We start from the raw sequence: 16,609 nt of genomic DNA, 5'->3' as shown, positions 1-16,609 counted from the left end.
TGATCAGAATTCGCAGAATGAGAATCAGGTCCCGCGTAACACTAATATTTTTGACAATGCATTTGAACGACAATATTATGCTGATGATTTCTTTTCTGAATCCTACAATTATTAGGACAGCCACAGACAGGGCCAGGGGCGAGTAAGTATTCCTGTAGATCAAAATGGTCCCTACATTGATGTAAAAATCGAAGGAGAGGGCCATAAGGTTCTTCTAGATACTGGTGCCACCAGAACATCTATTGCACATTCTGCAGTCCCCGGGGCTCCCCTGTCTGGGCTTCATACCACATCAATTGGGATTTCTGGAATCCCCGTGGTGAGCCCCATCTCAACACCTATGAGAGTAACTGTAGGCCCATTTACAGTACACACGCCACTCTCTTTAACATCAGGTTGCAATGAAAACTTGTTTGCATTAGATTTGTTAAAGAAATTAAATGCAGTTATTCACTGTTCAATGGATGGTGTCTATGTAACTATGGATAGTGTTTCCCCAACTCGGTGCATGTTTTCACAGGAATACGACTTACCCCCAGAGCTAAAGGAAATAGACCCTCGCTTATGGGCCAAAGGCAAGAATGATGTAGGCATTATGGATATCGACCCTATTGTAATAAAAATCAAACCAGGTGCCCGGTTACCTCGTGTTCCTCAATACAAATTACCTAAATCAAGCGAAAAAGGGCTCAAGGCAGTCATATCTGATCTTGTGCATGCAGGTGTCATAAAGGAAATAGTGAGCAGCCCATGTAACAGTCCAATCCTTCCTGTTGTAAAGAAACGAAATGATGCTAATAGATTAGATGGTGAGCAATCATTTACTGATAACACAGTATATCGATTAGTTATTGATCTCCGAGAAATTAATAAAATAGTAATTCCCCAGTTTCCCGTGGTCCCAGACATGAATAGTCTTTTCACCATGGTTCCACCCTCTGCGTGTTTTTTCACCGTAATCGATTTGAAGAATGCGTTCTTTAGCATTCCAATTGCCGAAGAATCTCAATATTTGTTTAGCTTCGCGATTTTTGGTAGATCATTCGCGATGACAAGAATTCCACAGGGATTTGTTGAGTCCCCGAGCATATATAGTCAATGTCTTAAACGTCAATTAGACCAATTCAATCCACCTTCAGGCTCTGCATTGTTGCAGTACATTGATGATATTTTAATTGCCTCAGATTCCATGACACAATGTAAGACTGATACTGTTGCATTATTACATCATTTAGCACCTCTGGGCCATAAGGTGTCCCTTCCAAAATTGCAGTATTGTAGAGAGGAGGTCACCTATCTAGGACACCTCCTCTCTAAGGAGGGAAGGAGATTACATCCAGACAGAATTAAATTGGTTCATACAATGACTGCACCACGCACCCCTTCTGAAGTCCGAGCATTTTTGGGATTTACATCCTTTTGCAGACAGTGGATTCCAAATTTTTCACTTATAGCAAAACCATTGACTGCTCTGACACTTTCAGATGTGCCCTCTCCTGTACCTTGGACTGACAAATGTGAGGAGGCTTTTCAAGAATTAAAAAAGGCGATGTGCTCTGCTCCTGTATTGGGTAATCCGGATTACAGCAAACCATTTGTTTTATTTGTGCATGAAAAGCATGGCTGTACATTGTTTGTTTTGACACAGGACCAAGGTGGGAGACAACGCCCTTGTGCATACTTCTCTTCCACCTTGGACACTGTGGCGCAAGCTTTGCCTACTTGTCTTAGAGGAGTGGCTTCTGCAGCAGCTGCGGTGAAACAAAGTGAAGGGTTTGTTGGTGGCAATCCGCTCACTGTGATGGTTCCTCATGCCGTTGATATTTTGTTAAACAAGACACAGACGCAGCACCTCACCAGTGCTCGTCTAACGGGTTACGAATTAACATTGTTCAGTCCAAATATTACTTTGAAGCGGTGCAATGTCTTGAACCCAGCTACGTTACTACCCCTCCCTCAGGACAATGTGGAATTTGATCATAATTGCATTTTTGCCACTGAGGAAGAAACCAAGGGACGGGTAGACTTAACAGACACTCCCCTATCTGACCCACAGGGAGAGCTGTTTGTAGATGGGTCTTGCTTCAAGTTACCAGATGGTACGACCACTGCAGCCTATGCCGTCACCACAGTCAAAACAGTGGTTGAATCTCATAGAATCTCGCAAAATTCGGCACAGGCTGCAGAATTAATTGCCCTCACCAGAGCTTGTGAAATAAGTGAACATCTTAGTGTTAACTGATAGCCAATATGCGTTTGGAGTAGCTCATAATTTTGGGCGACTCTGGGCGAATAGAGGCTTTATCACGTCACATGGCACTACCATTCAGCATGGCAACTTGATTGTGACACTTTTGAATGCTCTCAGCCTGCCCCGTCAGGTCGCAATCATTAAGTGTAGTGCCCACAAAAAAATTACTGATGATATAGGACGAGGAAATGCTTTTGCAGATGCTACAGCGAAAGCAACAGCACGAGCACCAGTTGACAATGCATATGTTGAGAGTAGCATCAAGGGAGAACCACAGTACGAAGTATTAGAAAATACCATGCAGTGTGTGAGAGATATTTAAGCAGAAGCAACAGCAGAGGAAAGGGAACAGTGGGAGAAGAACGGTAGACTAGATAGTGAGGGTTGTTACACAGATGACACAGACAGAAGAAGATGGATGTTACCTAATTGTTATGTACACGCTATGGTTACTATGGCCCACAGTCCTGCACACATCAGTGCCCAAGGCATCAAGACAACTTTGGACCATGTTTGGAGTAATCCTCTGATATCCAAAGCTGCTAATAACCTGGTTAAAAGTTGTATGGTGTGTGCAGTGCACAACGCAGGAAAAGGGACCCCTACGCCCCCTGGCCACTTTGCCCCTCCTGATCTCCCCTTTGAAGCTATACAAATGGATTTTATCCACATGGAACCGTGTAACAAACTGAAATACGTGTTAGTGGTAGTATGCATGTTTTCAAAATGGATAGAGGCCTACCCATTAAAAGACAATGGTGCCCTCTCTACCGCCAAAATATTACTAAAAGAATATTTTCCTAGATACGCATTGCCACGATTAGTCTGGAGTGACAATGGCAGTCATTTTTCAAATGAGGTAATGGAGAAGGTCTGTACCGCCCTTAACATCAAACATCGATTTCATGCTGCAAATCACCCACAATCAGCGGGCCTTGTAGAAAGGTATAATTACACCTTGAAGAGCAAAATAGCTAAGATTTGTGCTGAGACCAACTTAAAATGGCCAGATGCTTTGCCCCTAGCATTAATGTCCATCAGGATGACTGCCAGTAGCAAGTCACGATTATCCCCCTATGAAGTTGTCATGGGGAGGCCAGCCAATATCTGGGGGGTACCACGACCAAAGAAGCTTTCTGAAGTGCAATATCCTTTGTTTGTAGATTACTGTAAACAATTGACTAAAGATTTGCGTTTGATCCACCAACAGGTCAAGGCCAGCCTACCGACTCCTCTTGAAGGCCCTGGTCACCCTTTTAAGCCAGGGGATTGGCTTATGACAAAGAATTTTCAAAGAACCAACAGTCTTCAGCCCAGGTGGCGGGGGCCAGCCCAGGTACTGCTTGCAACACAGACAGCGGTGAAAGTGGAAGGAAGGAAAAACTGGATACATGCTAGCCACTGTAAGCGTGCACCAATTCCACTACAAAGTACTCTAACAGCAGAATTACCATTGTCTCCTGATTACAGAAAAGTAGGGAGACAGGAAACACCTCCACAGGTTTCAAGTGCTACTTCTGCTCCTGAGGTGACACAGCTGCCCAGTGACGAAGAGTTACTGTTTGAAGATCAACAAACTCATCGATACAACCTGCGTCCTCGCCCATCTAAATGAACAGAATTTTGAAGGTGCGTAAGGTGGTGACCCCTACGAAAAGCTACATTTACATCACCCTGATAGCTCCTAGCTTGGAACTGCAAACTGAGGTCTCTTCTGAATGGCCAAGGAATCCTTTGCTCAGCAGAATACGGCACGCCTGCCTTCGTGAAATACAGTTCCCCGCTTTCACCGCCACCGGCATTTCCGATGCCATTGATGTACCAGCATTAAAACGAGCTATCCTCACTGTTGTTACGCACACCTTGGGCGACGAGGTTGTAAATGACTGTGATGACTAAATTTCCAGCATGAACACGGGTGACTAGCCTGTGCAACGACACCAGAACATTGGTCAGAACAATTGTCTCAACGAGAACACAAGCATAGTGGGATGCAGCTTGTGCAACGCTATTCAAGCAGTGGGTAAATGGAGTTAACAGTTCTGTGACTGGCGAGAAAAAAACCAAGTACCAGTTCTACGGAAGCGGCCAGCCATTAGGGTTGGTGCGGTTTGTAGTCCCAGCGGTAAAAAAAAAAAGGTGCCCTTTTTCTGTTTAATACCCAAGCACATCACTGATCTGGTTGAAAATTGCTGGCCTCCGCCCTCATTTTTGCTGAAACACTGAACGAAACTGACAAACTATACTGAAGACGAACTTTGAAGTATCGCGACTTACTCACTGGGAGTTGAGACTCACCAGGAGCTAAAACTTGAAAAGGAGAAGATAAGGGACCTAGGATCAAGCCAACATCTATTGTCCTGTATTTGAAAAAAAAAAACTTGTTCATGGACCAACCAGTGCAGCCTAACTGCTAGAGTGGAAAGCACGGCGGTGCTGAACCCTAGTGGGTGTGAACATTGAAGGAAAATTCACTTATCTGTATCTATACGTATATGATTATTAGTATAGTGATATCAATATTTTGCATTTACATATTTGGTAATTGTGTGGGTATATTTTTGAACACGCGTAGGCGGTTGAGACGAGTAAAACGGTATCATAGAAAGGTTGTAGGACCAAGGAGGAGAGCACAATAAAATTATGAAAATATATCCATTTGGCAGGACAAATATCCCTCTAGAGAATAGGGAAAAGTGGCCTTATAACTATTTCTACAAAACAACAATGAAGTACCTAGTGACCCTTATGTTAATATGTATAATGTCCAGTGGTGTTGCATCATTGTTGCAAAATCCTACCTTACATCCATTGATAAAGGTTCATGGAAAATTAGCGGAGACATTAAGTCTCACTGACTGCTGGATTTGCCGGCACTTGTCTAGACACCCCGAGGATCCTATAGGCCTTTATGAAGTACCAGTATCACCAAGCGAATATGAAAGAGGGGAAGTGTGTCTTGTACCAAATACCACTTGGAGATGTGACCAACAAGAATATCAATGGTACCCTAGGTGTGCGGTGCTCCCTAATACTCAGGCAGAATACAAGCTCTCCCCGATGCCTGGAGAGAATGCCACACTTAAAATGTTTCCCATATGTTTTGGTACCTATTTTTACGGGCAAAACCCAGAGGCAAAATACATGGGAAAGATCCCTCCTGAACAGTGTGTTTACACTTTGTTATTTGATATAAAAACAGGGAATTGGGATCTTGAAGGAGAGGAGAAAATAGACAGAAATTGGACAGCGTTAATTAATGGGACTCATCAAAATTACACTGTAAATTATTGGAACCTGACTGTGGGAGAAAATGAGATTCTAGTAGATCCAGAAGGATTGTTATATGATCCCTCCAGAGAACAAGATAGAAATGGGAAAAATTCACCTGTAATATTGTCCCGGGTTTTCCTTGGCCCCCTCTGGACGGCTAGATGTTCATATGTTGCACCCTGGGCAAATGTATCATTGCTAAATACAATCTGGGAAGATTACAAATATTGCAATAATTCTGAGCATGACACCCCAGAGGGTGTAGGATTGCCCCGAATAAAATACAGCATTATAAATTCACAAATCCAGGGAGGCATGTACTTCGTATGTGGAAGAACTGCATATAAAGTACTACCTCTAAACTGGGAAGGGATATGTTCATTGGCATATTTGGCACCCAACATTACTGTGATATCAAATATATCATCTTCCCAGCCCCTTAACATGGGGAGTTTTGCACATAGGTACAAACGAGGGACACCCATACTGGAGGAGCGAAAGAACTGGGTATTTCAAGTATTACATGTTCTTATTCCCGGATTTGGAATTTTCGATTTACAACTGGCAATGATGAATATGTCAGCTGAATTAGCCATTGCATTTAATGCCACCAGGGAGGCCATAGGAAGTATACAGATAGAGATAAACTCTGCAGCCCAATTGGCGATACAAAATCGGCTTGCCCTAGACTTGATTACAGTACAACAAGGAGGAGTATGTGTTTTAATCCAACATCAGTACCAGCAAAAGTGCTGTTATTTTGTCAACAAGTCATCAGAGATAGAATTGGATATTGGGAAAATAAAAGAAGCAGTACAGGTATTTGAAAAGGGGGGCCAATATGAAGGAGGCGATTGGAGTTTATCATGGTTATGGTCTTGGTTTGGGGGGTGGGGCTGGTTGTTTAAAGACATACTTTTTATAATAATAGCTATTGTATTAAGTTGTTTATTAGTACAGTGCTTACCTGCTCTCTGTTCCTGTTTAAAATTGTGTAAACTTCCGCCAGTGAAAATACTAGAAACCAATCGAGCTATGATGCAGAGAGAAGAGATAAATTCCCTAATGGCTATTGACCCCACTGTCCTCACTACAGATACTGGTTGCTCATACCCATCGGTTGTTTATGTCCCCATGAATGCAAATTTCGATGAAGTAGGAGTAAAATTCAACATATATGAGGAAATTTAGAACTATTCAAACGTTGATTATGTTCAGAAGAAAAAAACCTCAAAAAGGGTCGATTGTTAGAATCCATTTTGAATTGCTTCGTTTCTTGTACACGTGTAAGTTTGAGCTTTTGTTGTCTCTGAACGCACTGTCTATCACATATGCTATCTTATGTATATTTGTTTAGGTAAAATAAGCCTGATTCCACGCCATAGGCTTGCAGCTGGTTTCTTTCCCTAACTGGGGCACTGTACTCATTATAATTGTGTGTTCAAATAACTAACTGACCTCGGCTGTGGTATTTTGGGGAGGGAAAGGCTGATATCTATACCTTTGAACCACGTAATCCTTTGAAGGGTCTCAAGAATGTGGGGAGTCAGGCAGCTGCAGAAGGGAGGCAAGGACAAAGCTGGGAATGGAACCAGTGTGTGGAAACTGATTAACTCCTTAAAATATCTGTATGACGTATATCATTATTTACACATTTTATGTATCCTTTGATGTATGAGTATAAATATCACTGTTAAACGCTTTATGCTAGCACACTTTACTTCGGGCCTGGGATGCCAGTGGTAAACCTGTCCTCTTTGCTGCAGCAAAAATAAACAGACCTTTGGTCATTGATTTTTCACTCCGGCTCTCCGTGTCAAAAACTCCTTTGTAAATGCATTTGTAAGTATCTGCAAATATGTGCATTTGACAGGGGGACCAGGAGAGCAGACGTTTTTAATGAAAAGGTCTATTCCCCAGCTAGCAGCCTGGCCCCATTTATCATACTTATGTCAACAGACTTTTCTGGGGGAGTCCCAAGAACCAGGATAACCCGAGGTTTTGGTGTCAAGATCTATACCCCAGCTGATAGCATGGCCCAATTTATCCTGAAGTTATCAAAAGACCCAGGCATTTCTGAAGGTTTTCAGGAGTAAGATTCTTCTTCAGTTTGACTGTGATAGACTACACTTCTCATCTTTTTGATGCAGAGTCCATGTGGCAGAAATACAATCTCTCTTTACATGAGATTTTAACAATAGCAAAGACCCAAGAACATTCAAAGGCATGTGTAGAGGCTATTCACAAAGACACGTCTAGCAATTGTAAGGAAGAAGACATGGGGGGCCAGGGTCGGCGGGAGCACCGCCGACAGGCCGGCGGTGCCCTGCAGGGCATTCTGACCGCGGCGGTTCAGCCGCGGTCAGAAGAGGCAAACCGGCGGTCTCCCGTCGGTTTACCGCTGCCCTTAGAATCCCCCATGCGCCGCCATGGGGGATTCTGACACCCCCTACCGCCATCCTGTTCCTGGCGGTTCGCCCGCCAGGAACAGGATGGCGGTAGGGGGTGCCGCGGGGCCCCTGGGGGCCCCTGCCGTGCCCCCGTGAGAGGGCCCAGCAAAGTATTTCAGTGTCTGCTAAGCAGACACTGAGATACGCGACGGGTGCAAACTGCACCCGTCGCACCCCTGCAACTACGCCGGCTCAATTCTGAGCCGGCGTCCTCGTTGCAGGGGCATTTCCTCTGGGCCGGAGGGCGCTCTTTTGGAGAGCGCCCGCCGGCCCAGAGGAAATGTCTAAATGGCCGCCGCGGTCTTTTGACCGCGGTGCGGTCATTCAGCGGCGGTACCTTGGCAGACGGCCTCCGCCGTCCGCCAGGGTCAAAATCAGGCCCATGGTGTTTAAGACAGTACAGGAAAAGAAACCAGGTGGTAAAATTAGTCAGAATAAGGATGGCCTGGATAAAGGGTTTATACACAGCTAAAATGGATAAAAAAAAAAAAGGGGGAAGATATGTTTTCAATGGGGAAGGAATTAAATTGGTAGGGAATTGGATATTTCAGGAAGCAGGTCTCTAGATGGCTGTAACCAGTAGTAATGGCATTAAAATCTAACAGAGAGGTCAGACTGTGTCGACTTGAGAGAACTCAATAAGGCTGTGAATCATTTCCCACTCCCTAAAATCAATGAAGTATTGGGCTCTCTCAACGGGGCCAAACACTGTTCCTCTCTTGCTCAAAGTTCAGCATATCATCAGGTAAAGCCGGACTCTGAAACACAAGAGTTGATGGCGTTTGTCACTCCAGTGGAACATGCACATTTCCCAGAATGCCGTCTGGGCTCATATCTGCCGCCTCTGTTTCAGGGTAATGGCATATCAGGATGTTGTGCTAGTCCTTGGTTCTAACCTAAGTGAACACAATAAAGGATTATTAGAAGTTCTGGAAAAACTGCATAAAGAAGGGTTAACACTCAAACTGGAAAAATGCAAATTTAATGTGTCAGAAATAGAATACTTGGGACATGTAATAACGGGTTCATGAATAAGACTCACAATTGATTTGGTTACTATAAAACGATTACCATCCCCAATCAACAAGCAGGATTTGGTGAAATTCTTAGGGATGGTAGAATTCTGTAAATAAATTTGTTCCTAAATTTGCCAAGAGGACTCTAAATATGGGGAAAGAATTTGAATGGTGCATGAAGTGTGAAAATACATTCAATGACAAAATCTAGTTTGGAAAATGCGTCAGATTTAACAAGTTTTGATGCAAAAGATGCAACAGTGGTCATGACTGATGCAAGCTCAAAAGGAATTGGGGCTGTGTTGCTGCAATGATCGGGAAGTGTATGGTGAACCATCCTATTTATATCTCGTGGCCTGAGAGAAGCAGAAAACAATTACTCTTATTGAAAAAAAGGCTCAGAGTATTTCGGGCAGTAAGAAAATTACAAAAATTTCTCTGGTGTGAAAATTTACGATCAAAACAGATCACAAGCCTCTTAAGGAGGTTTTTAGGAGAAAAGGAACTGCCCAAATTTCGTATTGCATTAGCAAATGGGTGGTTGCTTTACAAGAATTTGAACCACTGTATGTACCTGGTGCAAGTAATTTACAGGCTGATTGTTGCTTGAGGATACATTTGGTGGATGAAATTGATCTAGAGACTGATGAATATTTTGGAGGGGAGTAATTTGACAAAAGTAAAAGTCTGCCTGATAACAGAAGGAGTGTAAAAAAATATGTATGGAGAAAAGAACTTCAAGAAGCTCAAAAACTGCACAAACTGATTGAATGGTGTCAAACGGTTGGGTGAACACAAACAAGTGCAATGATGAAATCGTGGGATTTTGGCAAGTATAAAGAGTGAGCTGGCAGTTACAAATTCGCTGTTACTAAGAGGGAGCAAACTAGTACCACCACAGAAACTTCAAAAGAAATTAATAGATAATGCACACGCCATTCATATGGGAATATCAAAGACAAAAGAGGGTTAGTAAAAATCTTTGGCGGCCAGCTATGGACCTAGTGGTAGAAAGAGTTGGGGGAATTGTATTGAATGTATGTGCAGTGAAAAGAATACTGAAACGCAGAACTCAACCTATGGTTATAAGACTACAAGCATCAGGTCATTGAAAAGATATATAAAAATGTCAATTTATTTACAAAACTTTTTTGTTTATGTAAATAGTATTAGACTTGTTCATTACTCTTATGTTTATTAGAATAATTGAGGGAGAGGTGGTATCTTATATCATTACATTCTGTGTATGTTATGTCATTACGTTCTACATCCAAGAGATGATGTAAGCATGAAAACCTAGACATCACCTGGAATGTTATATTTAGAATTGTTGGTCAATTAGTGCAAGGACCGCAATCTGTGATGAAGCTGTGGAAGGGGTCTCAGTATTAAGAGGATCACTAAAATTATATAATCAACAAACAATGTGTCACGCGTCTTTGATAACCTTCAACTTAACAAACATCTTACATCTTCACTTTCTCCCTGCACCAAGGGATTTGCATCTAAATACTATTGCAATCTTGGTGATTTTACAGCCATCGGTAAGTGCAACTAAATGTGTTTATGCATCTATGTGACTTTTGCTCCTAGTTATGTTTCTACATTCCTGGTGATGTTGCACCAAGGATGAATTTGCAGTAAAATGTATGTAAAAACCCAGCTTGCATGATTTTTGCAACTAGGTGACTTGTGCCCCTAAAGGCTATCCATACTCGTGCAGACGTACAAAGAGCAATGTTGAACCTTATTATGCTATCAACCAAATGTAATGCCACACTGAGGCACATGTTTTATACCAAATTTAACAACTTACTGCCACATTTTCTATGCAGTCAGTTATAACCTAGGGCCAAACATTACAATTATTCCGTTCTGCTTCTCAAAGAAGACAATTGCTTTTTTTGCGTTTCATGTTATGGCCTCCAAACCTAACGCAAAGAAACTCATATCAGATCATATTACAGAATGCGTAGAACACCTCCCATACCAAAATTCGTACTGGTCTGTCCAAATCTACGCTCAAATCCAGCAAACACAAAGCCCTGATAACTAACCTAGAAACCCATAACAGCGATAATTACCATAATATCAGACCACTACATTAACAAGTCTTGCTAGGATGATAGCCGACTAGGATAATAAGTTACTACCTTTCACTCCTCTCAATATCATCACACAACTTTCAGGGAATGAAACCAAATAATGTCAAAACGTGACCATTCAGTGTACACTTCTGTTCAGGTTATCTAGGGAGCAGTGTATGGGAAATGATGTGAACAAGAGTGTACCCCAGGAACATGTTTTAGCATTCCCAAAAAAAGAGAAAAGGCTTATCAGCACTCAATCATTTTCATTTTAGATGCAGATTTTACAGTATTGTGGTTATTGCTTGTCTCCAAACTCTGACAGCAAAGGAGACATTCATTACATTGCTCTAGTGTACTTTTGTGGGTATAAACAATAGAAGAGATGTTAATAATGCTGCTGTTCAAAGGCAGTCTGTATCAAGCGTCACTATGTGGCCTTGCATGGCACAGAATGGAGCAGTGCAAACGTTATGCGCCATCATCTTTATGAATCGTATATTAAGCTCTGTACAAATGTGTGGCTATGTGTGTATAAAGAGACCTAACTATATTTCAATAGTCTAAAAAATAAATTTATTGCAGTCGAGGAACTCCACAATTATAATGTTATTCAGTTTTCAGCAACCACCAACGCATTTCAACTCTTACGGGTCTTGCTCACTGCTAGTGAGTCCTCCAACTATTTCACTTTAAATAGTAACAATCCGTCTAGCCCAGTAGGAGGGATTCTGGATCCAGTAGTCAAGTAAGTATTTGAAAAAAAGAGAATATAATAACTTTATAATATCTTGAAACAAGTAAAGGTATAAAAGCAAATATATGATGATGGTGCACCATATTATACTTTTCATAATCGGTGCCTGAACAACCACCGAACACAGAAAGTGTGACTAATTAGGGCATAATCCTCAATACCCCACAGTGGAAGTGCTGGGCATATCTGATGAACACATGGTATTATTTCTATGCCGTTCATTTGGTACGTGGTAACCCGGGACGGAATTTCAATGTAAGCTAACTCTTTTACGTGCTCCTTTGTACGATGGTGGGAAGGAGGAGCATCCTTACTAACCCCATTTTTGGGGAGCATGTTGGAATAAGCTCTGAACAGAATGTTATTGTGTGATTTCGTTTAGCTAGAGCAGATTCTAGACTGACTTTGCTGAGGGAAGACCTTTCTCTAACTATGCTACCCATATTTTTAAGTTCTTACATCAAGACCCTTGAATGTTTCTGCCCTTTACCTCAAATCTTAATTTGGTCCACTTCAGACTGGCACCTTCTGCTTAGGGCTGCCTCTTTGTTAGTTTCAGATGCCAAATTTAGACTAGTAAATTCTTTTATGGAACGGATATATCCTTTCTTCTGCATTTTGTACTTTATGACAATTTACATTGTATTTTACTTGATGTGTGTAGGACTGATTAACATTACTGAATTTTATGTTTATTTAATTGATTATGAATGAGTAATAACCGACTTATTTGACAATAAAACGTTATGGTTGGAAACCATGCTCCATCGTTCTTGTGGAGCCAAATTGATTTCACTGTAACTTGAAATGTCAGCTCCCAAGATACACTTTCAGTTAATAAAAGTCTTCACAACCATTGGCGCCACGTGTTTGACGTCTACACCAGAGCCAAAAAGTGCTTCAATAGCAGACAACTCTTTAGGTCGACTCAGTAACAAAACAAAACAACAACAAAAAATCTCTTCCGGTGCTGTGTGAGCCTGCAAAATGATGCAGTGATTTACCTTTTTTTTTTTTTTTTTTTTTTTTTTTTTAAAGCACATAGGATGCTACTCTGGAGGTTTCTAAAATATCCTAAGTATTTTCTAGCCGTTCCCCAAGCTTTTCTATGCAAACTCCTTTCCATGCCCATTTTGTATCCCACGGGGAGTAAGTTGTAGTTTGTCCACAAAGCATATACTGTTTCTTGCTCTGATCACACCCAGGATGAGGAATATGTGAAGGTCTGCTAAGGATTTAGCTTTCAGAACCATTAGGGGGGCCTCTTTCACCCATTAAGCAGGTCGTTGTTCTGAAATCTACTGCAGCTTACTGTGCATGTAGCAAGCGGAAATCAAAAAAATACATATCCGAGTGTAACATCATTTCCAGTTCTGTTACTAGTGCAGCTATAACCCATCAATTAGCAAACACGGTAACATTACAAAACAGTCTCTTTAATATATTGCAAGAAGAAGAATATAGCTACCAATTCTGCAGCAAGTGAAGTGGCACAGGAGGCGGAGTCCCTAGGCAGCAAGGTGCCACCTGCACCCTCAGTAATGGCTATTTTTTTGTTTTGCCTCCCAGCTAGAAGTTATGGGATCCAATTTTCCTTGCTTTTATCTGGTTATGTGCCTTTGTAACATGACTGCGATGAACAGAGGCACTCATCTCTTACAGCTAGCTAACTAAACTTGCAACAATTGGAGCATAGTAATGCATGTATGTAGTATGAGCACTGAATAGGAGCATTGCTGAATCATCACTTGTATTTTAAAATTGAAGTTTACAGTGGACAGAGTACTTAACAAGCACAACTGTACCAAGCCCTGGATGCACACGAGGTAACAGGGCCCTTACCAAGATCAACCCTTTCGAGGCATAGATTAGAAGGCCAGCCCTCATAGGGAATATTTCAAGAGTAAAGAACTCTAGCAAATAATACCTCTGACCCATCATTGAAATTACAAGACGAAGGGTCAGAAATCCTTGGTCTGCTACAGGACGGAGAGCAGGTGGAGGATAGGATGGCTTCCAGAACACTTGTTTTGCCCATGAGAATGATTATCCAACTGAAATCACTACAATGGATGTATTCCAGTCCAACCAGAATGAGTAGTAGTAGTGTTGATCCTCACTGCTTCAGCTGTTATGGGGAACATGGCACTTTCTATCAGTGTCAGGTGATTCAATAATACTGGTCTCAAGTACATTCAACCCTACCTCATGTGGTTAGTAGTCAGATCATTCCTGGTTCTAAGATGGCACTTTTGGGTCCGATAAACAATTGGGGGGGGGGACCTGCAACTAGACAATTGATGGCTACCAGTCTGTTTGTGGACAAAAGAGGCATTGCCTGTAAATGAAGCTTGGACAGGCCTCCCAACCCCTCCATCCCCTGCACTCACAAGGGGAACATAAAAGGGGCATAGCTTGGTGTGCCAAGTCAGAAAAGCATGTCAATACCTCTAGAGATTGACCACATTAGAAAATATGGGGAGTATGGTTGACAAATTCCCAGGATCTAGATACTCACAAATGTTATTATTGTCATCATTCAGATAGGTCTGTATGTACCGTGTTACATGATCATGTCTGGCTGTTATATGCTGGTGTTAATTGTTATTTCCACATAAAATCAATGAGTTAAAAAAAGACCTTTACACCTAGGTGAGCACATTTTGTTGCAATGTTGATTTACTTTCCAATTTGATTATATATCAATGATTATCTTAAAAACTCCAAAACAGTGTTTTTTAAAATATTTAATGTCGCTCCCCCAAGTGAAAAGGGAAAAAAAAAAAAAAAAACACACACACACTATCGGGCCCCCTCCAAATTTTTCAAAATTATTTTTATGAAATTGACAATGTTTAAATATGCCTAGACTTACTTAAAAATTGCAGTTACGTTCTGTTACTGTTTTTAAAAATGCATCAAATATATGATGCCAAGCATACTATTCTGGCCAGTCAGTCCTTACTAACATGAAAGTATCTTCGGTGAGATTATTAGAAGTGTGTGTGTGTGTGTTTGGGGGGGGGGGGGGGGGGGGGGGTAAAGGGTATTTGGAATGCCTTTCCTTTTGACACATACTCCCAGCTTGGATATATATGACAAAACATGTTACTGATGGCACATCATTAATGAGCGGTTTACTGCTGCTGTGACCGAGTTTAAGTGTTGAAAAGTTTCAGCACTCTGTCCATTATCTTTTTGTGTTGCTATATTCGCCCTAAGTGGGCCTGGAAATGCCCAATCGTGGGTCCCTTGCTTGCTGTGCCACTGGATTCAAGCTACTCTGGTTGATGTGGGGGTGAAACCCCCAAAACCAATCCCTACATGCTTGTTTGAGGTCCAGAGAGGATCTGGCCTTGCAGTTAGGGCTAGACTGTTCCCTTAGAGAGCAGGGTCAAGACTAATTTATATATGGCTGGGTACAAACTAGGAGGCAAGGGGAGCAAAAAAAAAGACGGATTTAACCCAGATCTGTGACTGGGAGTGAGTGTTTGAAAAGTTTCAGCACTCCGTCCATCATCTTTTTGTGTGGATATCTTATGAACTGCAAGTAACAAAAGGGTGTCTGTAGTAAAAAGCAATAGCCAATTTAGCTACCTACATGAGATACAAATTTGTGATCTGCATGGTAGACTCTGTATTTTATAGCAAGGCACACTAACACTCTATGTTTATGAGGAGGTACAATTGTGGCTGGTCATAACTCAGATGTCTCCGGCAAGTCATTAACCACCAGAGTACAATTACTTCTATTCCTTGAAAATGTGGTGTGCACACAAAGCTCTCAGACACAAAGCTCTCAGCAGTAGGCCACTTGCCCACGTCAGCTATTTAAAAATACAGCCTTCTTGTGCTCAATTAGGATCAGATTTACTGTCACATTTCTTCGTTCCTCTCATGACTCCACCCTGTTTATGCCTTCACTGCCTGATACCAATTTATAGGATCTCAGATGAATTGTTTCGACTCCCAGTACTGCTTCAGGAGCACTGTAATTGCTCTGCAGAATAAGCCTAGTCGTGCTTGCAATTTTCATACTGTGGCTAGGCGTGGCACTAAGTGGGCTCTTTCCCTGGTGACTAGTAAGTCTACTAAATAAAAGCACGCCCTCCGAAACCAGCGGGCGGTTGTGTAGTAGGGCCACATGTTGTGATCTTGTGCTGTCAAAGCAGACCCCAGCAGAATAAGGGAGGATAAGACTGGCGGCTGCGGTAAAGAGACTGGGCCCGAGAAGATAACCGCAGTTATCCTGTTTCAAGTGCCATCACTGCCAGTTGTGCTGTGCACATTAAGGTCGAAGCTGCTTCGCTATCGAAAATGAAATCAACGGATAAGCATATACGTCTGGTGGCATTACAACGGCCTCGACAGTTGTACCCAAAAAAAGATTAAATCCTTACCTTAACGCACCGAAGAAACCAACACTAGAAATTACAACGTCCGCCTTACTATTCCGCGGTTTTCCGGTGTCACTAATTTAAAAAGCCCTCTCAGTTTGCCATTGGTTAGACAGCTCTCAGAGAACCGTTATCGCCGATTGGTTAATGCGTCACACCCAACCCACCAGTTTCTGGAGCTTCATTGGGCTCGTGATTGCTTCCTACTGGAGTCCCGACTTTGAAGATTCTGATTGGACACCACGGGGCGTAGACGTGTACGTCACTGTGCACCAGCGCGCTGACCGGAAGCAAAACAAGAAACCCTCCTCAGAGTTAAGGGGAGCACCTGTTCATCTTGACCATGTGGGAGCTAAAAAAGCGAAATAAAAAAAAAAT

General features: G+C 42.1%; 1 protein-coding gene across 3 annotated transcripts in view; it reads right to left on the bottom strand.

Moving 5' to 3' along the window:
* DLGAP5 (DLG associated protein 5) overlaps nucleotides 1–16,366 on the bottom strand; it is a 152,952-nt gene extending 136,586 nt beyond the window's left edge. For all 3 annotated transcript variants that reach the window (XM_069208536.1, XM_069208537.1, XM_069208538.1), the window contains exon 1: nucleotides 16,235–16,366. The gene's annotated coding sequence lies outside the window, so the exon portion shown is untranslated. The remainder of the gene's footprint in view (nucleotides 1–16,234) is intronic.
* Between the last annotated feature and the right edge of the window lie 243 nt (nucleotides 16,367–16,609).

The sequence above is a fragment of the Pleurodeles waltl genome, chromosome 9, assembly GCF_031143425.1.
Source record: "Pleurodeles waltl isolate 20211129_DDA chromosome 9, aPleWal1.hap1.20221129, whole genome shotgun sequence".
Taxonomy (NCBI): domain Eukaryota; kingdom Metazoa; phylum Chordata; class Amphibia; order Caudata; family Salamandridae; genus Pleurodeles; species Pleurodeles waltl.
This window is presented reverse-complemented; position numbering and strand designations above follow the sequence as displayed.